Here is a 25050-nt window from a genome sequence, read left to right on the forward strand (position 1 = left end):
TTGCAGACCTAAAAATGTACAGCATTGGGATTATGTGTATTTAATCATGATGCTGTGGCACAAAACTTTTTAAAAGCCATTTTGCTTTGGGAATTTCTTAGTGAAATCTCCGTGGTACTCACAGATCTTTTTAATTATCATGAGTCAACTCTCTAATTCTCCACAGCAGTTGTTTTAAACCATCTCTACTTTCCTTCGGCTCCCTCAGGCATCTCCACTGGTTCACATTCAAATGACCTTGCTTCCCACTTAACTGAAAATACAAATCAGCAATGCCCCTCACTGTTTTTGCTTCAGCATTTGACCTTCAACTAAGTTTTAATGTGTTGAGTCCTAGACAGCAAGGAAACTCTAATAACTCTAGTAAATATCTCTTCAGGAACCTGGCATGTATCGCATCATCCAGTAACAGTAACCCCAGCCTCTGTTGAATCCCTCCACCCCGCCTTTCTTCTGTACTGCACTTTAGCCCTCTTCACACTTGTAATGCCAAAACTGTTTGTGCCATTCGGTTGGATGCCCAGAACTGTGAATCAACATTTCCAAAACCACAGATCAGATGGACCCTCTTCTGACTTGTCTTCATCCTGATGACTGAGGTCTTAATGCCATTTGTCATGTCATGCCTCACTGTATCGCGTAAGTTCTGGATCCGCTCATATCCGCTCACTGTATCACGTAAGTTCTGGATCCGCAAAGCATCGCTGTAGCCACCCTACACAACAGCCCACTTGGGAGCTATCTCAAACCATTCCTTTCCTGCATCTCAAACTTCCAATTGATCACCAAGTTTGTTAAATACCCCTCAAACCTGCTGCCCTGGAGGTGGACATCATTTGTCCTATGAGGATCTCACATACACTTACAGTTGGATAACTGCTCCCCACATTGCCACTACAGTTACTCCCCTAGACAGACAATTCATGAGTACAGTCAGCCGCAGACATTCCTCCTTTGAGGGAAAACAATGTGTACCCAGCATCGACACTCAGATTTAATGGTACAAGGTCCCCTGCTGCAGAAGTCAAGGCCTAGCCTGGGAGGCCGCCAAGTGTCAGAGCTGTCCCAGGCAGTGCTCCGCACTCCCCTAGGTGCCAAGTGCACAGCCAGCACAGCAGGTGCTTCTTCACCAGAAGACAAATTCCCACTGGGCAGGCTGAGAAGTTCCACTCTGCCTGAGAAAAACCAGTCCTGCTCACAACTTACAATTTCTCAGGGATATCCTGCTGAATCAACAAAGGCTCTAATTCTTTGGAACAGTTGTCCCTCCCAACATTTAAATCTGAATATAAGCTGGACATTAACATGGCTGAAAAGGACACCCTGTCCTTCCAACCACTGCAATACGGTGTCTGCTCACTTTCCATGCCCGTGTCAGCAGTCAGCATCCTCATTCCCTTCTCTCTGCCTTTTAAAACTAGAATTATTGTGTCAATACAGTAAGCTTACCCTGATGGAGCCAAGTATGCCTAATCTTTTCAGCCTCCTCTCCTTTGACCTCACTGATGTTTGATTATTGTCAAAGTAAGAAATGATAAATAGGAGGAAAGCCCAACCCCATGCAGCCAGCTTGCTCAAACCTTCCCCAAGCATCCTCACCCCAGGGAATGGACAAGAGTCCCTTATCACTGCCTCAGTTCAGCTTCCCCACCTTCCCTGTGTGGTCCATCCAGCCCACTGGCTTTAGAAGAAATACTTCAAAGTAAGTTTCACTTACATTTGCAAGCCAAGCAAGGTTTTGAGATCTTACTGACTTGAACTACACAGAATTCTTCAGGTCTGGACCCTAATTAAATTCCCTTTAATGATGGAGGCTTATTTTCTTCACTCAGCCTCACAGAGCGAGCTCACAGCTTACAGTGAGCTTTTTTTCAATCCGCATGGAGTGTATTTACCCTCTTGACAAGCTGCCTGCAATGCACAGCATAGGTAACGTGGGTTGTGCTTGAGTCTGACAACAGTGACTGAATGATTCAGAACAACATCTCCACATTGGGCATACTAAGTTGACCCTCTGCTTTGGTGTTACTGTTCTGGCTTCTCTAAGGGGATTTTAACACAACTGATTTTCTTTTGAAGTGTCGAGTTTAGAATTTAACCCTAAACTTAGCATCAACTGCCTTTCAATAGTTCAGCAGTAAACAAGTATTCAGCACTGAGAATCCCAGCTGACTCTTTGAAAGAAATTAATCAAACAGAAAAGACACAGGAAGAATGTGCCATGCTTGAATGATGAGGCTGTGGTCAGATGCCATTTTGGGTCACTCTGAGCCTGGTGTTCTCATCAACCAAGGCAACAAAGAAGGGAAATGACGGTTACAACAGAAATAGGCTTGGTTTGCCACCCACGTGCTGTGCCTATGGGACACTTTGCAGGATGTGGCCAGTAACCAGCCCTAAGCCTGGAAAAACGTGCCTCAAACTTTTAAGAAGTTTAGGATGCCCATGTAGAGATGATCCAACCCTGTTAAAACCTGAGGTCAGATACAAGGGCAAGTGCCGTAAGGTCCTTCTCCCTGGGCACGTCTCACTTCCCAGTGTTGAAGGTGCTGAGTGTTGGCAAACAGCACAGTTTTAAACCCCAAGAAGCCAGATACCTCAATGATAAAGGAAGAACGTTTTTTCCTCACCATGTGACCACTAAAATCACATCAACAAGTGGGCAGCAAAGAAATTACCCAGCCTTTTCCCAACTAGAGACCACAAGCATGCAAGGTCTTCCGGAAGCTCACCCAGGTGGGCATCAGTGAGAGACCCCTGCCCAATTAAGTGGCACAATGAGAGATCAGGAGCTCTTCAAAACTCAAGATCCTTCCTGGAACCGAGTCTCTCTCTTTCCTTTCAGGAGACAATGCACCCAGGGCTCCTTCCCAGGACGTGTTCTTCCTTCCTTCTTACCAAGCTTTGCCAGCCACAATCAGCAGATGCTCATTCTCTCCCTCCTTCATTTTTTCCTCTTTTCTGATCCCTCTCTCTCTAAATTTCTTATCTACATGATGATCAAGAGTTAATTTGTAGATATATTCCTAATCGTAGGTTGTTGAATATAAAGATTGACTACTCAATTCCCACTAAGAACGATCTTTATCAGATACCTAACTGGTGCCTCTTACTGACCTTTTCATGCTTGAAATACTTTCATGCAAAAGACATTTGAGGAAAGACAGGGCATTATCCCTTCTACAAATGCAAGTTTACTGATTAAGGATAGTCAAGGAACTTTCAAACAGAAAGGCTTTGAAAAACAAGAAAGAAAGAAAGAAAGAAAGAAAGAAAGAAAGAAAGAAAGAAAGAAAGAAAGAAAGAAAGAAAGAAAGAAAGAAAGAAAGAAAGAAAGAAAGAAAGAAAGAAAGAAAGAAAGAAAGAAAGAAAGAAAGAAAGAAAGAAAGAAAGAAAGAAAGAAAGAAAGAAAAGAAAGAAAGAAAGAAAGAAAGAAAGAAAGAAAGAAAGAAAGAAAGAAAGAAAGAAAGAAAGAAAGGAGGAAAGAAAGAAAGGAGGAAAGAAAGAAAGGAGGAAAGAAAGAAAGAAAGAAGGAAAGAGGAATAGAAAGGCAGAGGGAGAGTCAAAGCTTGCAACATATAGTTTTTTGTTGTTATGTATGAAAAGCATGTATTATGGTATATTAGTGAGTAGAGAGTAAATCCTGTCTATGAATGGAGTTTGATGAGTTTAGACTTTTGTGTACTCCCAAGAAACCTTCACCACGACCAACGTCACACACGTATTCCTGGGTTCTAGAGCTTCCCTAAGCCAGTCTTGGCAGAGGCAAGGGAAATGCGTGAGTGGGGTCTCTGAGAGCCTAGATACAAATCCAAATACTGGATAAGGCCTTCTAGCAAACAACTCTCACATAACTCCAAGTGTCAGTATTACTCAAGTCCACTTCACCCAAAGCTGCTGCGATAGTAGGGAAATGCCAGGACTCAGCTGAACATCAGTGCACAGAAATAAAGGGCCTGGGATTTTAGGAGCTGGGCTAGGGCATCTTGCCCCAGCTCCACTTGCCTCCCCATAAAGAAACTAGACTTTGCATGCAAGATGGTTTACAGACACGTAGCAGGAAAGTTAGACACCACAAACAGTCTAGAACTGGGAATATGATCTCCATTCATCAGACTGCATTTCAGAGAAGTCTCCCAAGCACTGCTAGAAACACAGTTCTGGGCTGCAAAAGTGACAAGGGGCTCTTCAATAGATTAACATCTCAAAAGGGGCGAGTGTGGTTGTCTGCACAAAATAAACACTCGTGAAAAAGGGAGGGAAGAGCCCCTGAGCTTAGGGTTTCTGGATTCTATAAATATGGATGGGATGGAAGCCAGAGACGAGGCCAAGAGCCTGTCTGAAATGGAGTGAGGTTGAAGGGAACGTCAGGACTGCCTTGTTCCTTGGAACTAACTCAACACTCTTGAATGAGTATGGAAAGAAAAATGACTGTATAGTTCCCAGGACTGGGTGACACTGAGGGGACTGTATTTTTGTAAGATTGTTTTATTTATCTGAAAGGCAGAAGAAGAGAGAGAACAGGAAAGACAAAATAGGAGACATCTCTCATCTGGAGGTTCACTCCCCAAATGTCCTCAACCGCCAGAGCTAGTGGGTCGGGAGCGTCTTCCAGGTCTCCCACATGGGTGCAGAGGCTGCACACCTGGGCCATCCTCCGCTGCTTTCCCAGGCTCATTAGCAGGGGCTGTAATGAGAAGCAGAGCAGCCAGGAATTGAACCAGTGCCCAAATGCAATACTGGCCCTTGCAGATGGTAACTTTACTTTCTAAGCCACAGAACCACCCCAAGGCATTCATTTTATGAGTTATATTTATTCATTTATGCATATGTATATTTTTAATGTGCATATCTATTTTTATTTGCTAGAGAGATATTTCCATCAACTGGTGTATTTCTTGTAAATGTCACAAAAGCAGGGAACTAGGAGTTGAATCCACATCCCGTGTGAGTGTAGGGATGCTGAGTCATGACCTGCTGTCTCCCAAGGTGAAGCAGGGTACTCTGACACATCAGACCCCCACCCCACAGCATTCTTTAGGCTTTCTGTTCGTCTGCCACACATCTAGACTGAGAGCCAGACGTGCTTGAGACTTGGCTCATGGCACACCAAAACTAAAAGACCAAAAGAAAGCACACTTGGGGGCATAGTGCCAAGAAAGACACAGATCATCAGAGTCTTAGCAGGGAAGTCCCCACAAGCACACTGAGCAAAAGACAGGCTGCCTCCGGTACGGCAGCACTGTGTGGGCACCTAGCCCACCAAGCCGAAATTACAGCCACCTGCCAAGCCCAGCTCTGACTTCCTGGCATGGATGACCCTCTGCTTGTCCTGGTGCAAGCTGACCTTATGTCCTAAACATGCAAACAGCAAAAATGAGCCCAGGCCAGCAGTGTCCTGACTGCCCAAAGTGTCAGAGAGAAAGGCAGGATCAGAGTTGCTGGAAGCTCAGAGACCTGGGGCATCAGAATAACATCGTAAGTGCTTTGGAACTCAGCTGCTACTAGAGATAAACCTTCAAGAAGTATGCCATGAGACCTACACCCAGAACTAAGGAGAGTGACAGCCTGCTTAAACAGATGTAAATAGTTTCAAAGAATCTCCTAACATGCCATCCAAAATGCCCGGGATACAAATGAAAAAACAAATCATAAAGCAAGATCCAGGAAAAGCTCAACATCAGATAAATAATAAAAATGGATACCACCATCATAGAGAATCAGATATTGATATTATTAGACAAGGAATTTAGACCAGCCATCTCCAAAATGCTGTAATAACTTGAAACAAATGAAGAAACGGACAATGTCAGCAAAGAAATTAGTTATACAAAATCTCAAAGGCCTGAGACAACAAACTTGGTACAAAAAGCTAGTTTTTCATCAAGGCAAGGGTACCTTTCCCGTGACAATGTGGCAGCCACATCGTCAGGTGTGCCTGCAAAGGAACCTGCCATCTTATCAATGAACCCAGTATTTTTGCCAGGAGTGTTCCTGGCAAGGAGTTTGATCTTCTCTGCTCTTCACAGGCATGATAACCTCTTCATGAAGGTATCTGTGGGTGCCCTAACCACTGGGGTGTCTCCCGTTCACAGTAAAATATTCTTCACTTTTCCCATGTTACGATCCTTTTAAGATGAATGTGTTGGGTCTGAGTTTCCATTTACTCCACTGGGGAGACCTCGTGTTGGCATCCGGGCCTGGTGACAGATAATTGCCGTCAAGGGGAACACCACCCCCCATAGTGGGAAGGTGCCAAAGCCGAGGCCTAGGGGCCAGGATGAGCCGGAGTGTTGTGACAGAGCCCTTCATCAGTGTTCAGACTGATGCTGGCTGCCTGTGACGCCACGTGAACTCTGAAAAGGGTGTTGTTGGGAAGTTCCATGCAGCTGCATTTGGATGTCTAACCTTTGAGACAGTCTTTCAACACTCTAAATCATCTTCTAAAACACAAATGAGAATATGCTACCCTTATACTAACTACTTCAAGAGAATATTTTAACTGCATGCAATTAAATCGTCGAAGTCTCCTGACGTGCTAATAAGCAAATAAGAAGGTGGACATTGGCACAGCAGCTGAGCTGCTTATTGGGTGTCTGTTCCCCTCTCACAGTGTGTGGGTTCAAGTCACAGCCCCACTTCTGATGGAAATTCCTGCCAATGTGAACCCTGGAAATGAGCACTGCTGGCTCCAGCAGCCTGGTTCCTGGCACCTATCGGCATGGAGCAGGAAGTTGATTTATCATCCAAGCGCCTAGCTTCCTCCTGCTTCAGCTCTGGCTGTTGCAGACAGGAAGTGAGCCAACAGATGTTGCGTTTCAGCTACAGATTAGCTACAGTGTATGGGATTTGCCAACAGAGCTGTGAGGTGCTGTCTGAAGCATCCACTGGCGTTTCTAGCGGTTGATTCGTGAAATCCTACAGCCACTCTCACCTCCAGGTTTATTCAGGATGGAATCCTTTCAGGTGTCATTAACTGCACACAGCTCCTTTTCTCCTGGTTGTCATCTGCTTGGCATATTATCCAGAAAATGCCTTTTCCTGTTTTCATCGTTTCCCTGACTCTTACCAAGACAAAGATATAGAAGGAAAAGAAAGTTCCATGTTTTTCTTGTATTTTACATGATTTTAGGCGTGATCACAGAATATGTAAAAAAAGTAACAGTATTTAATCAATCCCAAATGTTTCATAATAAAAAATAATTATTTTCATTAACTCATTTATCTATAAAAAATCTACTTGGGAGATTTGTTCATAAAAATGTTTAAAATTTTTCTTATGTTAGAAAAATCATGTTTATTGTTTTAATGGAATTGATTCAAATGAAACTTCCCCACGTTAATCAACTTACTTCCCAAAAATTTATTTCAACTGAGCAAAAGAGTCTAATTTTCTAATAAAGTTTTTGATGCTAGATTTAAAAATCTAATAAAACATTGAATACAGAAATAATCCTTGAAGATTAAACTGCAACTCAAGGGGACCACATTAATCAGTCCCTACAAGTTCATACTATGGTTTGAAATAGAAAACATGCTGTGAGCATGTATGCTACCTCAAGTAGACCAAAGTAAAACTACAGCCAGGTAAAATGTTTCCAAGGCTCTGAAAGCAATGAAGCCACTTCTGAGGCTTAGGGCTTACACACGCCATCATGTAACATCCAGAGGTATCCACGAGAGTGGCAGATACCATCAAACCTTTAGGTGCAACACTGCATTGCTCGGGGCATGCTGAGGACATATGCTGCGGTTAGGATGGGGGAAGCAATTGTGGCAGTGGGTCTAACACCTGACTGAGAGAAACAGGCAGGTAAGCTCGGCCTTAGCTAGGACAAGGCTCTTGATGCTTTGAAAAGCATCACAGGCAGAATGAGCAGCAGAAGCAAATGAACCATCTTTCTAGGAAGCATTCACTCAATTCAACTCTAAATTTTACAGGTCCACATTTCCTTGCTCCGAATTCCTCTTACATTTCTCACCAAAGCTCTAGGTGGGGAACTGAGGACAATAGGTGCCCCGTGCCATGACTCATTTCTTTTTGCAGGTTTGAAGGGATGGAAGCAGATTTTTTTCTTTTGAGTTAGTTCCGGCTGCATTTTTTCACCAATGATATCTTTAGCTAGGTTGAGAAATAGTTCCTTTATTCCTAGTTTGAGGAGGATTTTACCATGAATGAGGGATGAATCTTTCACTTGCATTTTTTGGGACGTAGTAACATGCTCCATTACCTTGATTTTCATATGCTAAATCAAATTTTCGGTATCACAGAATCAATCATATAAATCTCATCATGGTGATGTATATGAGGGAAATTTAAGACATTTTTGGGAAAAGGAAACTAAGCAGTTTGCTATTGTTCGTGCGAAAACAATAAAATTCAAGGATGCAAAAGGTCTTTCAGATTTTTATAAAAAAGCTATACAGGGTGATAAATTTTTTCATACCCACTTATCTATTAATTCCATTTCTCCTAAATTTTTCAGGTATCTTCATGTGTGGGTAAGAGTGGATGTAGTGTGTGTTGATGTATTTATTCAGTCTGAGAGACAGAGAGACACAGAAAAAGAAACAGAATCCTCCCCTGTGCTGGTTCACTCTCCCAATGCCCTCGGCTGGACCAGGAACTGCTGCCAAGAGCTGACTGTGGCAGAGACTGGAACAGCTGGACTGCCCGTCTGCCTCCCGGGGGCACAGCAGCAGGACACTGGGCGAGCAGAGCACGCAAGCTCCAACTGACACTGGTTTTAGGAGAGCGCATCCCTGGTGGGTCTGGACACCCATGCAGGAAACACAGGGCATTTTAACCACCTGATCCTGCTTGACCCAGTCTATCCTGTTCCAGACACTTGGTGGGTGAAGTTTAGGTGCAAAGAGTTCCGTATCTCCCTGCCTCTCAAATAAATATACAATCAAAAACTAAAAATTAAGCTTTGTGTCTTGCAGCTAAGCTGTTAAATAGCCTAAAGTTATTTATAACATTAGTATATAATAATTTAAATAAAATCATGCCCTCTCTCATTGATGTTGGTAATTTCTCTGTCCATTACTTTATATCTAGAGGTTAATCATTTTCATGGTTTTTATAAGCTGTTAGTTGTACTGTTTTTTTATTATTTATCGATCTTTTAAATTCATTTTTATTCTCTCCATTCCTCTGCTTCTTTGGTTTTACTTTTGTCTTCTTTTTTTGTTTTAATTATTACTGAAGTTACTCATTTTGTCCATGTCTTGTCTCCTGAATCATCATGTCTGAATTTTACATGAATGTTGAGGATTTCATTTTCATTGCCACCCAGTTCACCACATGTCCTAACTTCTCTTTTGATTATCTTTTTTTGTTTGTTTGTTTTGGTGACTTAAAATACATTTTAAAGAAACCTAAATAGGGTATTTTCCAGATCACTTTGCTTTTCCACTTAATTCCCGTGTGCTCAGAGCACAACGCTACGAGATTTCAATTCTCTCTGCGCTGATTTGCATCACTTTCATTTCCCAACATAGCATTTGTGGTTTCAAACTACTAATATATATTTTTAATGTCTGTGTTGTTGTAATGGGACAGAGCGTTCTAGAAATGCCAACTAATTCAAATCAGTTGATCGCGCTGTTGAAGTCTGCTCTGTTTGTACTGTGTTTAATAGAATACACTTGTTTGCTTTTGTTTACATTATTCGTTGTGTGGTAAAAAAGATCAGTTTCTTACCTAAACATTGGATCTCATCCCTCCTGCGCCCATACCCAGTATTTTCCTTCCTTTTTTCCGTACCGGGTTTTCCACATCTACTGGACAAGTCTGCATCACTCTCTAATCTTCCAATGCTGGAGTTTCAGGATTCCAACTTGGCTTCCGTCCTTTCCCTAACTGTGATCAACCTTCAGGCTATCTTATGTCATTCCTATGGCATCAAAGATGGCCTAAGTGCTTAAGCATCCACATTTCCTCTGCATGGTCCAACACCTCCTTTGGTCCTTACATCCTCAGAAACTCTGTAGAATCTCTTAAACTTCAAACCCAAACCAAATACTCTTCACTTGTCTGTGCCCCTCATGCCAACCCTGCCTGCAACATGGGCTGTTTTTCACTCTGTTGCTTGAGTAGAAGTCCCTGCCCTGCCATTGTTCCAGCTGAAATAGCCTTTCCAACGTCCTTGATTGGTTTATTTCCTTGCTCATTTCAACTTTCTTGCAAATATCACCTCCTTGCAAGTTATCCCTCACCACTTAAAGCAAAGAAAATTAGCTCCCAGAATAACTTATGCTGAATATTATCTTAGCCTACTTATTTTTGCTCATCAAATTATCTGACATTTATTTCTCTTGTTTTCGATCTTCGTTGCTAAGCCATGTTTGCATTGTGAAAGAGCCTTTATTTACCTTGCTCGTTGCTTTATTACACATGTCTACAATCATTTGCTCATTATATATTCCATCACTTCTGACTAATGTTGAATAGTGTTAACATGTTTCTGTGCAGAGCAGGTCCTTAATTTGTGCCAGTGTTAACTAATTGCTCACACCTTAGGCTTGTCACAGTTGGCAGAGGCAAAAGGGCCTATCTCAAAAGAAGGTGGGAGTTCCTATTACTTGAATCTACAGGTCTTTTATGAGACACGGAATTGCTTCTCTCAGTAGGAAGCACAATACTGCGGGTCTGCTATTTAACCATCAACACAAAATAACAAATGAGAACTTTTGGTTAAGGCAGGCAATTTTTTCAAGCTGCAGACCTGGTGGGCTCCTCTCTATTCATAAAGAAAATGGATCGTGCAGGTCAGGATAGCTTTGAAAAATGGTATGTGCATTATTCAGCAGAGAATACAGAACTTAAAATAAAAAGAAGACAATTAGGCATACTAATTGTGTGCTGTGTTGAGTAAATAGTAAGCTAATAGGGCGCAATGTTATACATCAACCACATCAATATTTATTGAGTATGTGCTTCACAGAAGATCCATTCCTCTTTCCATTTATCAAGCATTACAATGTATTATATCCTACAAAAACATAAATCTCCCAAACCTGAAATTTAGCTTTTCAATCTTTCTACCAGCCACTGGAAAGCTAAACTATCCACTTCAGGGGAGGGAGGGAAACAAAACTTTTAGTGTTATTTAATAAATTTAGTTTATAACCAGCTCTGCTCAGATTTAAAAATGCATTCTGTTCATTGCTACTTACAGAACAGTCATATGTCATCTGCCTTTGTTTGCTAAGGCATTCACTTTGATGTAGGGAAGTTCTCTGCTAGGGAAATCATGATTTCTGGAAATATCAGTAACAGCAGTTCACACTAAATCCAGATGCACATTGAGTGATAAACAATCAAAACTGACATGGGAAATTAGACCAAAATCAATTTGCTGAAAATGCAAAATACAAATTACTAGAAGTCTTCCTTTTACCTTCAAAGATACGTTTTTGCACTAGTCCACCTACTGTATACTCAGCAAATGTCAGCAAGAAAAAAAAAAGTGGATCTCAAAAAGAATATTTCGACTAAGTTACAAGAAGGAGTCATCCAACTCTGAGTGTTGTGAACAGTAGCAGCAGAAGAGAAACTTCTGATGCTGGATCTGCTGCCGGTGACGATCCTGGGCAGCTCCCACCTGGGTGGCACTGCTTCCACAACCAGCCGGGCTTTGAGTGTCCCTAGGCATCGCAGGCCACAGGAAAGGGACACAAAACTCAAAATAGGTAACTCAGATCGGCTTAGTGAATTCCCAACACTGAAACAGTACTATTTTAGAAAACACCTCAAGTATGTCTTTGCGATAACTACATGTATGTACGTTTAAAAAATAAGAAAAAATATAGATTTAAAACAACGCATCTTAAAAAGCATGTGACCTATAATTACTTCTCTGATTATACCAACCCCAAGGGATAACATTAGAGTCTTTCAAAATACAGTCTGGCTAATTTGGCCTGTGTTCATCCTACAGAGAAGGGGCTAGGCATCTTCATGGGCGCCTTCTGCCTGGAGTAGAGGATGATAATGCCATCCAGATGCTACTTTGCTGTTCTCGTGCTTTTGCAAGAGCCTCCACAGCTAACAGAAACCAGAATCAGGTTTTGATAAAGCATTCCCAAGGTGGTGACTCTCAAAGGTTGTGGTTTCAGCATGCATTTTATCAGTGACATAAATGTGACCCTTTGTTGATATGAAAGGGTATCTATCTTTGAAGCTCAGTTTGCATTTCAATGATGTAAAAACAATTAAGCATGGAACACTTTGAGTCTGCATATCTGAAACCCTGAACATCTTGCACTGCGTGGCACCTGGAGCCATGCCACTGGGCTTAGGCATGGTCAGCAGATCTGGGCACTGCCAATTACTCTGTCCTCTGCATCCTTCCTTAATAATGCTGATTTCTCCCAAGGAAGGTGAGTCTCACTGAGGACACAGGAATCTTTAAGCTAGAACATTAACAACTGAGCTTTGTTCCACGTTTTGGGGTTGACTAACACTCCTGGATGGCACATAGTGTCTTTCTTCAAAGTCACAAACGTCCAAACAAAGGTATAAGCTGCTGAAGTGTGGCTACTGTGATCTAATAAATCAATAACAGAGCACCCTCAGCACGAACCAGCACTTGCTGGGCAGGAACTTGGGGTCAGGCAGAAAGAGAAGGGCTCCATGGTTGTGGTGATTAGTCAATCCCATATGGCAGGGACCATTGTTAGACCTTGTTTATCCACCCCCATTTGCACTCCAGCACTGTTCCCCATAAAGAAGACAAAACAAACCTGAGTGTCTCTCAACTGATAAATAAAGAAAAATATGGTATGAACAGTTAACAGATGATAAATCAAGAAATCATGTTATTTCTGATATGTAGAGGAACTCAGAGTGTGTTATACCGCATGAAATAAGCCAGAGAGGGAACAAGTGCTACATGATGTGGATGATGTTGAGTAGAGTGAAACAGGTGCTCCAGTGGTGACCAGAGGCAGGGCTGAGAGGGATGGATGGAAGTGGGGAAAGGAGTACAAAGTTGCAGGCCCAGTGCAGTAGCCTAGTGGCTAAGTCCTCTCCTTGCAAGTGCCTAGATCCCATATGCACGCTCGTTCGTTTCTTGGCTGCTCCAAGCCCCATCCAGCTCCCTGCCTGTGGCCTGGGAAAGCAGTGGAGGATGGCCCAAAGCCTCGGGACCCTGCATCCGTGTGGGAGACCCAGAAGAAGCTCCTGGCCCATGGCTTTAGATTGGCTCAGCCCTGGCCACTGCAGCCACTAGAGGAGTGAACCAGAGGATAGAAGATCTTTCTCTCTGTATCTTCTTCTCTCTGTATACATGCATTTCCAATAAAAATAAATAAATACTTAAAATTTTTAAAAAGTACAAAGTTGCACCTCAATAGGAAAAGCATTCAGAGATAATGTAAAATGGGGACCGCAGCTGACAATATTGCATTGTACACTAGAAATTTGCTGTGGGCATTTTTGAAGCTCTCATCACACACACACACACACAGAGTTAATACTGACTGAGCTGTGTTATTCTTTTCACTGTGCATATGCATGTTGAAATATTATATACACAGGAGACGACACCGTGGCATAGCTAGCTATACTTCTGCCTACGGCACCAGTATCCCATATAGGCGCCAGTTCTAGTCACAGCTGCTTCACTTCTGATCCAACCCTCTGCCAATCTGCTTGGGAAGCCAATGGACGAAGTCCATGTGCTTGGGCCCATACACCCACATGGGAAATGTCAAAGAAGCTCCTGGATCCTGGCTTCAGACCAGCCCAGTTCTGGCCAATTCAGCCATTTAGGAAATTAAACAACAGGTAGATCTATCTCTATAATAGAAATAAATATTTTCTAAAAAGGAAACATATGCATGGCTTATACACTTGAAATACACATAAAAAAGGATGCAAAATAAAATTAAAGCCACAAAAATGCACAAACCAACAATAATAATGGCAACGAGGGCTAATAGAAAACACAACGTGTCACTGAAGCACATACTGTAAGCATTCATAGCTGCCATGTGTACAGTACTAACACATACTCTCTGAATCCTATTCTGGTAGAAATTATATATAATATATATGATAATACATATGCATGTGTATATTATTAACTATATCTATCTGTCCCAAGCTTTAGGCAACTGATGAGGCTGCCTTGTACCTAGACAAGTTTTACACTGTTGGTAGAGAAGCAGCCAGTAGCTAGAGGGGAATTTTGGGCTGGATTAATCTCCAATTTGTGTTAACTATACCAGTGTGTCGGCATAGTTGGTGCTGCTGTTTCTTCTTCTTCTTCTTCTTCTTTTTTTTTTTTTTAAGGATGTGTGGGGAAGGCAGAGAGCCCTGAACCAAGAGTTGCCACCCTCACCCAAGCAAGGCAGGCTGCACATTGCCCAGGGAAGGGGTCCTGGAGATGTTTTGGAGTGAGCATGCCTGCAAGCATGGTTGACAGGGGAGGAGTGGTTTCTTGGATCTCCCACAGAACAGGCAACTGCATTCGTAGGTAGGCAAGGGAGCTGAGACAGAATGGTTTAGGTAAGGGAAAATGGAGGGCATACCTGGGTTAGGCAAAGACACCCGCCCATGTAAGATACTTGGGCTGGGATAAATAGCATAGCCTGCCACCTGCTAGTACATGTAAAAGCAGGACTGGGGGGTTATGCCTGGCTGGGCTGGACCACAGGGCCCACCCATGAGTGTCAGAGCAAAAGGTGAACCACACCAGGCTGGGCCGCAGCACCCACCAGAAAATAAGAGAACTGGATCTGGGGCAGATTTTGTAGGGAGCATACAGGCTTGCCTCTGTGAGACTGCTGCACACTCCAGTTTAGTGAAGAACTGGGGGTGGTGATGGGCCGAGCCAGGCTGGACCACAAAATCCACCTCACAGAACCTACCTCACTTATGGGAACTGGTGCCAGGAGAAGATCAAGTGTGGTGATAGGTTGCAACACCCGATGGTACATGCAAAGAACAGCACTAAGGACAGACCATGCCAAGAGAGGCTGCTGCATCCACCTGCACTTGGGATCCAGAGCTTGAACAGGCCTGGTAGAGAAACTAGGGGACTAGGACACAGCTCCCACTGAGGAGTACAATAGCCAGGGGGTGGGCAATGCAGGGGCATTTATCAGTACTTGTGTAGGCCTGTTTGGGGCCAGGCCACAGTCCCTGTTGACACTCAAGAACCAGGGCTGTGGGCATCCCAGGTTGGGCAAGGCTGCAGCACCCAGCAGCATGTAGGAGGACTGGGTCTGGGAGCAGGCTAGACTACACTAAGCTCCAGCACCCACTGGCGCTTGTGAGACTAATAATGAATGTGGTAGGGGTTGGGCTATGCCACAGCTAATGCCAATCACTTGAGAGCCAGGTTGGGGGTATGCCAAAATGAGATAGGCCACAGTACCCACCGTTGAGCTCCAGGACTGGAGGCTGACCATGTCAGTCTGAGCACACTTGCCTGAACACTTAAGATCTGGAGCTGGGAGTTGGCCTGTTAGGGAAACTTGGAGAACTCCCCTGCTAGGCCACAGTTTCTACTGGTGAGCACTAGAGCCTGGACAGGAAGCAGGCCAGACCAGGCTGAGCTGCAGCACCTATTGCTGGGATCAAGCTGGGTAGGGTCAGTCCACAGCACACACTGGCATGAGCAAAACCAGGTTGGACCACAGCACTCACCAGTTCACATGAGCTCTGGTTCTGGGAGTGGGCTGGGATGCTCCACCTGCTGATAATAGCCGTACTATGCTGTGCCCCATCCACTTTCTTCCACCCTTAACCTCCCCACCCTAATCAGGCCTACATAGGCATGCATTCCTTTCAAGTACGCAATCAATATTAAAAAAGAAAATTGTAAACATGTATATATATATATATGTACATATATATATGGGGGGGGGGAGAGAGAAAGAGGATGTATAAATGGACCATCAGCTGACATACAACTATGGGCTGCACCTTACAACCCAATTTTACCTAAAATTAAGCTCTTGGGCTTGAAAGCTGAAAAGAACACAGTTGAAAAGCAGTTTTACTTTCCTTTTCCTTAATTCTATGGCAGTGGCCTCTTTTTTTTGTGTAAATTCTGCTTAATGTAAGTTAGTCAAGTTGCTGCCGAGTGATATCCTGTATTTGTTGTGTCCCATTAGGTGGCAGGTGCTTACACTTGGTGCTTAGGATGCAGCGTGTAAGTGCACAATAACCAACACTGAGGGCACTTGCCGTTCTTGTCTGCTTTTCTGAAATAGGTTCTTAGTGAGCATCTTCCAGAGGTAAAACAAGGTCCTTGTCCTCGTTTTATTCCTAGAGTGAAAGAGACAGAGGTAATTTTTTGACTCTGATCCCATATTAATATTTTTATCTTCAGTGTTTCTCTATCTGGTGCAGGGTAGGAAACATTCCCTTTCTTAGCCGCATTCAGCATCAACTCCCAAAGCCTTAGAGGCAGTGCAGAGTCAGGTCTCTCACTGTGGCGCACAGTTGGCTGTAGGATGTGTTCAGGGCACCACCACATCAAACATTCCCAAGGATCTTGTGTCCTTCAAGCTCAGTTACACTCAGACTGACGAGGACGAGGAAGAAATCTACCTGTTAACACTTAGGGCAGGACAATCGCATGGTTCCATTTGTTTCTCATCATTTGCAAACATTCTGTGCAAATCACACCTTACTTATGCCAAATTTTAAAACATGTGATTTTGAAAATCAAAGTCAGCTGAGTTATGCTACTCCTTTCAGTCTCTCATTGACCTTAGTGGATGTGCATGTAATAATCCAAGAGCATTTGACAGTAATTATGCACACAACAGTGGATAAGCATTTTCATAGAATTTCTATTTTTTAATTTGATATATAATAAAAAGACATTCTGGAGTGCCAAAAAACTTCTTCTGGTTGCTTATTTTCCTGAAGTACATATATAAAGACTGAAGTTTATAACCAGAGCACAAGAATCTAAAACCAGGAACACATCCTGCCATTCCCTGCTTGCCTTACATTCTTTCTCTGTGCTGTGCTTCTTTGCAAAGCAGCTCTGTCTAAGTCCTCAGTTACATTTCTTTAAAGGCTTCATTTTGCAGAATGAGAGAGATAGTTACTTGTGTGTCACTTTTACTTTCTTGATCAGGAAACAAGAAGAAAAAGTGTTTCCTTGGTGAAAAATACAAGGCTATGATCTGTGTTGACCTTTTTTTAAGGTTTATTTTTATTGAAAAGTCAGATATACAGAGAGGAGGAGAGACAGAGATCTTCCGATCACTAATTCTCTCCCCCAACTGGCCACAACAGCCAGAACTGAGCAGATTTGATGCCAGGAGCCAGGAGCCAGGGGCTTCCTCCAGGTCTCCCACATAGGTGCAGGGTCCAAAGCTTTCGGCCGTGCTTGACTGCTTTCCCAGGCCACAAGCAGGGAGCTGGATGGGAAGCAGGGCCATCAGGAAACAAACTGGCACCCGTATGGGATCCCGGCGAGTGCAAGGCAAGGACTTTAGCCACTGGTTCCCAGTGTTTTGGCCTTTGTTTTGTTCCTGTGCCACGCCCGTGTCTTGGCCGCTCTCAGGTGCTGCAAATGCTGATTTCACAGGTTCCAAACCTTCCACTCCTTTATGTGCACCTGAAGTGAAGTCCCTGTGAACACAGTGGATGAGGGTTAAATCTTCAATCCCTTGGACCAAGTTGTAACAAGAAATCGAATGATTAGGAAGTTCATTAGTTTACGGTTGATGTGCTATAGAGGAAGGAAAATGGAGAAGAGGAAGAAAGAGAAAGCATTGGCTTGATTGAATTCATTCAGAATAGAAACCACCAGCTCTGCTGATTACAAAGGAAAAGGACATTTTTAAGGAAGAATTTTCATTCAGGAAGAAATCCTACATTTGCAGCAGCACAATCTACAATAGCAAAGACATGGAAACAATCCAGATGTGCGTCCAAAGAAGAGTGGTTAAAGAAACTGTGGTACATCTACTCCATGGAATATCATTCAGCTATTAAGAAGAATGAAATTCTACTATTTACAACTAGGTGGTCCCAACTAGACCATCATGCTCAGTGAAATGAGTCAATCACAAAAGAACAAATACCATATGTTCTCTCTTATATAAGGAAACCAGCATGGAAAATATAACTCCAATAATCCAATCCGTACTGTTTTTTGTTTGTTTCTTCCTTTCTTTGGCTGTATCCCATGTGTTTTGACGTTTTTTATTTCAGTTTTGTTTATCCCAAATAATTTCTTTTCCCTTGTCAAGTTCATCACTGGCTCATGGATTATACGGTGGCATCATTTTTCCCAAGAGACTTTTGTCTTTCCTTTTTGTCACTCGTGTGTTGATTGCTCAGTGGCACATTTTTTATGGTGCTGCAATTTATTGTTGATGCTGTTGTTGTTTCTGTGGCTGTTCTAACCCATTCCAGTTGTTGACCTTGTTTAATGGCTTCTCAATATGGAAATGTATATGATGGAGTACTGGGGTGTATCATATCCAGATGTGGGGGTGTAATGCAATATGCATCCCTGCTTCCAGGCTAAAGATGGATTCCCAATAAAACTGTTGGACATGCGTAGACAATGGGATGCTGGACTATCTGACATTGTCTATACCAATAATGTTGGGATACACTCAAATAAGAGATTACTAGGATTATGATTCTTTATGAAGGACTACATCATTGTAGTGAAATGGGGACAATCTGCCGGGATGGGAGTTGGGGGAGAATCCCAGCCTATATGAAATTGTACCACATAATTCAAAATTCAAAATCAAAACATATAAAAAAAACCATAAGGGAAACCCACATACAAAAGTACCATACAAACAACATGCATATAAATTAAAAATCTACAGATGACTTCAAAATCCAATTGGATTGGAATATCTTAAAATTTAATATTTATGTATTTTTACCACATTACTATATCATTTTGCAAAAAAATCTCAAATCACATAACATCCAAGAGTAAATATAAAGCACTGGGTCATATCCATTCTTTTCTTTTAAAAAAAAGAGCTATTTATTTATTTGAACTCAGAGTTACAGAGAGAGAGAGACAAAGAGAGATCTTCCACCCATTGATTCACTCCTCAGGTGGGCACAACAGCTGGAGCTGAACCATGAGACGCCAAGTTCCAGGAGCCTCTTCCAGGTCTCCAGCAAGTGTGGCAGAGTCCAAACACTTGGGTCATCTTTTGTTACTTTTCTTAGGGTACCAGTAGAAAGTTGGATTGGAAGCGGAGCAGCTGAGGCAAGAACTGCTGCCCATATGGGGATGCTAACACTGCAGGTGATACCGCACGTACCACTCCACAACGCAGTCTGGGAGTATTCATTCTAACACGCTATTCTATGCTCCTACAGAAATCAGCATCTATGTGCAAAAGGTCATCATGTCAACAGGTGTGACATCACAAAATTCTTCCTTTAATTATAAAACACTCCTTTTCTCTCAACATTAGTTGCCATTCTCAAGTACCACCAAAGAATTTTAGAAAATGTAAGGCAGTCAGACTTCATTAATTAATATGTCTATCAAGTAAGTGCTATCTATCTAATTCACCAAGTAGCAAGTAAACGTATGGCATTTGTAGTTGTAGTTATTATTTCTATGCACATGAAAAGGAAGGTCAAGAGAACATTCTGGCATTTTGATCTATACCGATTTCAGCATGAATCACAGCCTTAGGGATATGAGCTGCTGAAAATTACTCGTGGCATATCCATTTGCCCTCTACTTCAAGATGGAGAAAACATTACAAGCTTTATGAAAAACACATACAATCAACCATCCTTTTCATTAAATAGTCAATGAAATGTGTTAAAGCTGCCAGAAGTAATGGATGACAAACATGCCGATTCACACAGGCCATGGAGTCATAAAGATACGCTAAGCTGAAAGAAAGCGTGCAAATTCCTGCTAACGGTGTGGAGGGAGGAACTTTTATTTCTCTTCACTTTTTACCAGTCGCTCTTTTCTATTCTTGCTGAAGAAGCAAAAGAATCTATACTTCAATTTAGATATGATATCCACTGATGGAAAATCCTGTGATGTGCCTCCACTGTTGTCTCTGAAGAATACTGTATTTAAGAACTAATGTCATATACCAATTACAAAAGTAAATATATGCATTAAAATGATATGTTTATAATTCATTACAGCATAATTTGGTGTATCCCACTGGCAAGGTTTAACACATACAAGTACACAAAACCTAATTAATTTGGACTACAGGTAAGAATTTTGACAGAATGATACTTTGAATATTATGAATATTTTCCCATGCAATATTGAGAAAATTACTAAAAAAAAAAACCTCATTGTGTATCTGAAATTCAAGTTTGTCTCATTACTTTTATCTGACAGCCCTAAACCAAATTTCCTTAGTCTTAGATTGATCAGCTTTATAAAATCATAATGAAAATGTTCATAGTTTCATTACAATAAAATTGTCAGTTAAATGGTTATACTTAAAAAAACAAAAGCATACCCTACCTTCTTTTCATTTTTTTTTTCCTTCTGGGGAGGACTGGAAGGGTCCAGTGATTCCATCACGCATTCCTTCATTGTCAAATTCTATTTACATTCCCAGCATTAAGTCATCTCCTGGTTATAAATGTTTATAATGTTATAAATGGAAACACAAGCAGTCAAAGCCCACTGACAGCCCCGGAGCTAGTTTACATTACCGCAAAGTTTGAGGACTACAGAATAGGTCACCTCCATGCGGGGAGATGTCTCACTCCCACTGGCTTCTCAGACAAAAGGAATCCCGAATGAGCCCTGTGTGCGAGTAATGCAAGCTTGTATTATCTGTCCACTTGCACCTGGGTCAGTCATCCTGGACTAATGAAATGTGCATAGACATGTAAGGGACCATCTGATCCTGGAGCTGACACCTACCAAAGTTTCCAGAATTTCCTTTAGAAGAACCTGTTGAGTATCTCTCTTGGGCAAAAAGATTGAGAAAAAGCCAAATAATTCAAGAAATGAGGGTCTGGGCCATTAAATCAATCACTTTTGATGTTCAATAGGATATGAATTCCTTATGACAATTGCTTTTCATAGTATCTTCAGTTGGGAGAACAGGGAACTAGGAGGAAAACAGGGAGAAATGTGTGTGTGTAGGGGGAGGGAAAAGATTGTTGACGGGGTTCTGGAGACTGTAATACCGTTGGTCCTTGGTTTACTCACTCCATCCAAGCTGCACATTACTGCTATATAATTAGCAGATGGGAAATCAGACTTGGAATTAGAGAAGATGACAAAAGCCAGTGTGGTTTACACCTAATCTCAACCGAAAGACCACGAAGCAACAGTCAGTGCCTTCTAATTCGTAGAACATGGCGCTTAGTTCAGCCCTGTGTTCTCAGAGGAAATTCAGAGAACTGATTAAACCTTTTAAATGGTTAGTTTTGCTTTTCTAAAAAAAAAATATTTTGCATCGACACATAAAATTGTATGTATTTACCATAAGCAATGTTTTGAAGCCTTTTCACACCTGGTAAACCTACCTAACATGATGCCCAGCACTGTGGGAGAACACTGAGCATCACTCTTAATAACCAGGTCTGTTAGCCACAGTCAGTGTGTACGACAGATCATTTCAATGCATTCCTCTTATCATAGCAACCGTAATTTTGTATCCTTTTTCCGGATGTCCTTTGGAAACACAAGCAGTGTTTCCATCCCTAAGTCAGCCATTCTACTGCTGGTAAACCCCACTCCATGCCCTAATTCCACTTGAGTGAGATCGTGTGGCTTCTCGGTAACTCTAGCTTATTTCACTTACCATAATGTTTTCTAGACTCTTCTGTGCTTGTATAGATGTTAGCATTTCCTTCTTCCCTATGTCTGGATATGATCTTAGTGTGTATCTTAATTACATTTTTCTTACCCCTTCACTCCTTTTGGACACTTAATGCCATAGAACTGCTGTTGTGGGATATTACTTTGACATTCTTAAATATATTCTAAGCGATGGAATTGCAGGATCATGGATGGTAAACCTACTTACTTTAAGTTTTGTTGGGGAATCACAATGCTGTTTTTTATGCAGGCTGTAACTGATTAAATTCCCACCAGCCAGGGTCCCCACAGTTTCCCCAACGCATGGTCACATCTGTTAGACAGAGGACATGTTGACGGACATGAAGTGGTAACTCGTTCTGGACTTGATTTGCTTTTCTGTTATGCTTGGTAATAACATTTGTCTTACACCTGCTGCCCACTTGTGTGTTTTCTCTTGAAATTCTGTTCTGACTCTTTGCTTAATTTTAACTTTAGGAGTTTATTTTCTTGCCTTCAAGTTGAATCTTAAATGCTTTGTTTGTGAATCCCCTATTAGGGGCACCGTTTGCAAATACTGTACACCACAATTTTAGTTGTCTCTTCAATCTGTTACTTGTTTTTTATCTGTAATGAGGCTCTCTAGTTTGATGTAGCTTGTCAATGTTTGCTATCCAAAAACTCACTGCTCACGGCCTATGCTTTTTCCTGTTAGTTTCATAGTTTTGAGTCTCATATTTAAGTCTTCAACCTGCATTGAGTTCATTATTTTTACACCGAGTGAAATAAGAGTCTAATTTCATTTTTCTGTATTTGGATATATGGTTTTCCCTAGAGCACTTAAAGTTTAATGAAATTTGATTCCATATGAATTTTAAGATTCCTTTTGATATTTCTGTGAAGAATGGCTTTGGTCTTTCAACAGAAGTATTAAGGACTCTGTAGATCACCTTGCATATTACTGATAGCCTAATAATTTTAATTCTTACAAACCATGAACATGGGATATCTAATTAGATTATTTGTGTCTCAACTTCCTAGTTTTCAGTACACATATCTTTCACTTCCTTGGTTAAAGTAATACCTGTGTATTTTACATACTTGTAGCTATTGTGAGACCTTAAAAAAAGATTTATTTATTTTTTATTGCAAAGTCATATATATGCAGAGAGGAGGAGAAACAGAGAGGAAGATCTTCCGTCCAATGATTCACTGCCCAAGTGACTGCCATGGCCAGAGCTGTGCCAATCTGAAGCCAGAAGCCAGGAACTTTTGTGTTTCCCAAATGGGTACAGGGTCCCAAAGCTTTGGGCCATCCACAACTGCTTTCCCAGGCCACAAGCAGGGAGCTGGATGGGAAGTGGAGCTGGCAGGATTGGAACTGGCAGCCACATGGGATCCCAGCTTGTACAAGATGATAATTTAGCTGCTAGGCCACGGTACCAGGCCCCAATTGTTTTCATTTCTTATTCACATAGGTTTTGGTTGATTTTGATGTTGATTTTGTATCTGGCAATTTTGTTAAATTTGTTTAACAGTTCTAACATTAATTAATGGACTCTTTTTCATTTTCTATACGTACAATCAGGATACAAACAGAAAGAACTTAATCCCTTCATTTTCAATATGTACTTGCATCACTCTGCTTGTAAATGCATTAATTAGATCATTTAATAGCATGTAATATTTCACTTTACAAGCAAATTATTATGAATTACAACTACAACTTCCCCTTCATAATAAAAATTTTGTTAATATCACATAAAGGCCTGTTGTATAAAGTAGGAAATATTTAGCCATTTATTTATGAAAGCATTCATGTGCTTGCATCCAATTACTTACTCTTTTACTTTTAAAAATATTTATATGATTTCAGAAAATAAATAGCTAATTGGAGGCAGAAACATTTTTGCTATAAAGTATAAGCTTACCTTTTCACCTTTCGTGAAATAGAAGATCATACACTTCATGGCTAGTAAGAGGCAGAGCTTAGAAGTTGCAGGATTTTCTACTTCCACATAGGAAATAGGACAGCTGGTAAATTTCCTCTAAAAGCTACACGTTTTATTCAGAACATCAAGTTCAAAGATATTTGAGCTTTCTGCAAATGGAAATTTACAACGAGGTTGGAAAGTGAGTATCTTTAGATGAACAATAATTCATGCTACATTTCTGGGATTTCTCATTCTTAAAGTAGAATGGTACGTGTTTTAAAAATTCCTCTCTCTACCTCAGTCTGATGTTGTAATAACAAGATTTCTGAGAAATTCAATTTCCCTCTTGTTTACCCAATCGAAACACTACAACCTTCATTGGTAGGATTAAACAGACTTGCTGTTTTTACTTTTCATTTTCCATTGCTCCAGCAAACAAGCTTTCTTTAGCAGATTATGTGTCAACCGACAACTCAGCTTACTGGAAAGGAATTAACTATATCATAATAGTATTTTACAGTAAACTTTATGGCAAAAATAATCATGCATTTTCAAGTACAATGCAGTAACTTTTCATTGATTCTTTTTGTTTTTGCTTTCCTATTTTGACTTTTGATTCAGGGACGTTACCGATGGCTCTATACACTGAAAATATTCAAGACAAGTGTTGTGGTACAGTGGGTGAAATGCCACTGGGGACTCATGGAGATGCTGGGTCACAGCCTGCCAGGTCCTATAGTGCGCTCCCCAAGGTGTCAGGGCTCGGCACACGTATTCATGTCCTTACCAGCCACTAGGAGACCAGTGTACGGCTACTGGCTTTAGCTTGACCTACTCCATGAGGATTGAGGTTTCCACCAGATGGAAATGGGTTCTCTCTCCCTCTCTACCTTTCAAAAGTAAATAAGAGGGGCCCAGCATGGTAGCCTAGTGGTTAAAGTCCTCGCCTTGCACACACCAGGATCCCTCATAGGCACCAGTTCATGTCCCAATAGCCCCGCTTCCCATCCAGCTCCCTGCTTGTGCCTGGGGAAAGCAGTCGAGGACAGCACAAAGCCTTGGGACCCTGCACCCGTGTGGGAGACCCGGAAGTTCCTGGCCCCTGGCTTCGGATCAGCTCAGCGCCGGTGAGTGCAGCATGCTGGGGAGTGAATCGTTGGACAAAAGATCTTCCTCTCTGTCTCTCCTCCTCTCTGTATATTGACTTTCCAATAAATATAAATAAACCTTTAAAAAGTAAGCAAATAGCTGAAGGAATGAATGGATGAATAAATAAATTTATTTTTAAAAATTATCCAATGATAAATACATTTGGGGGAATTTGCCAAAATATTCCATACTAATAGTGACTA

The sequence above is a fragment of the Ochotona curzoniae genome, unplaced genomic scaffold (genome assembly GCF_017591425.1).
Source record: "Ochotona curzoniae isolate NIBS_2020 unplaced genomic scaffold, NIBS_Ocur_1.0 contig_43, whole genome shotgun sequence".
In the NCBI taxonomy this organism is placed as follows: Eukaryota; Metazoa; Chordata; class Mammalia; order Lagomorpha; family Ochotonidae; genus Ochotona; species Ochotona curzoniae.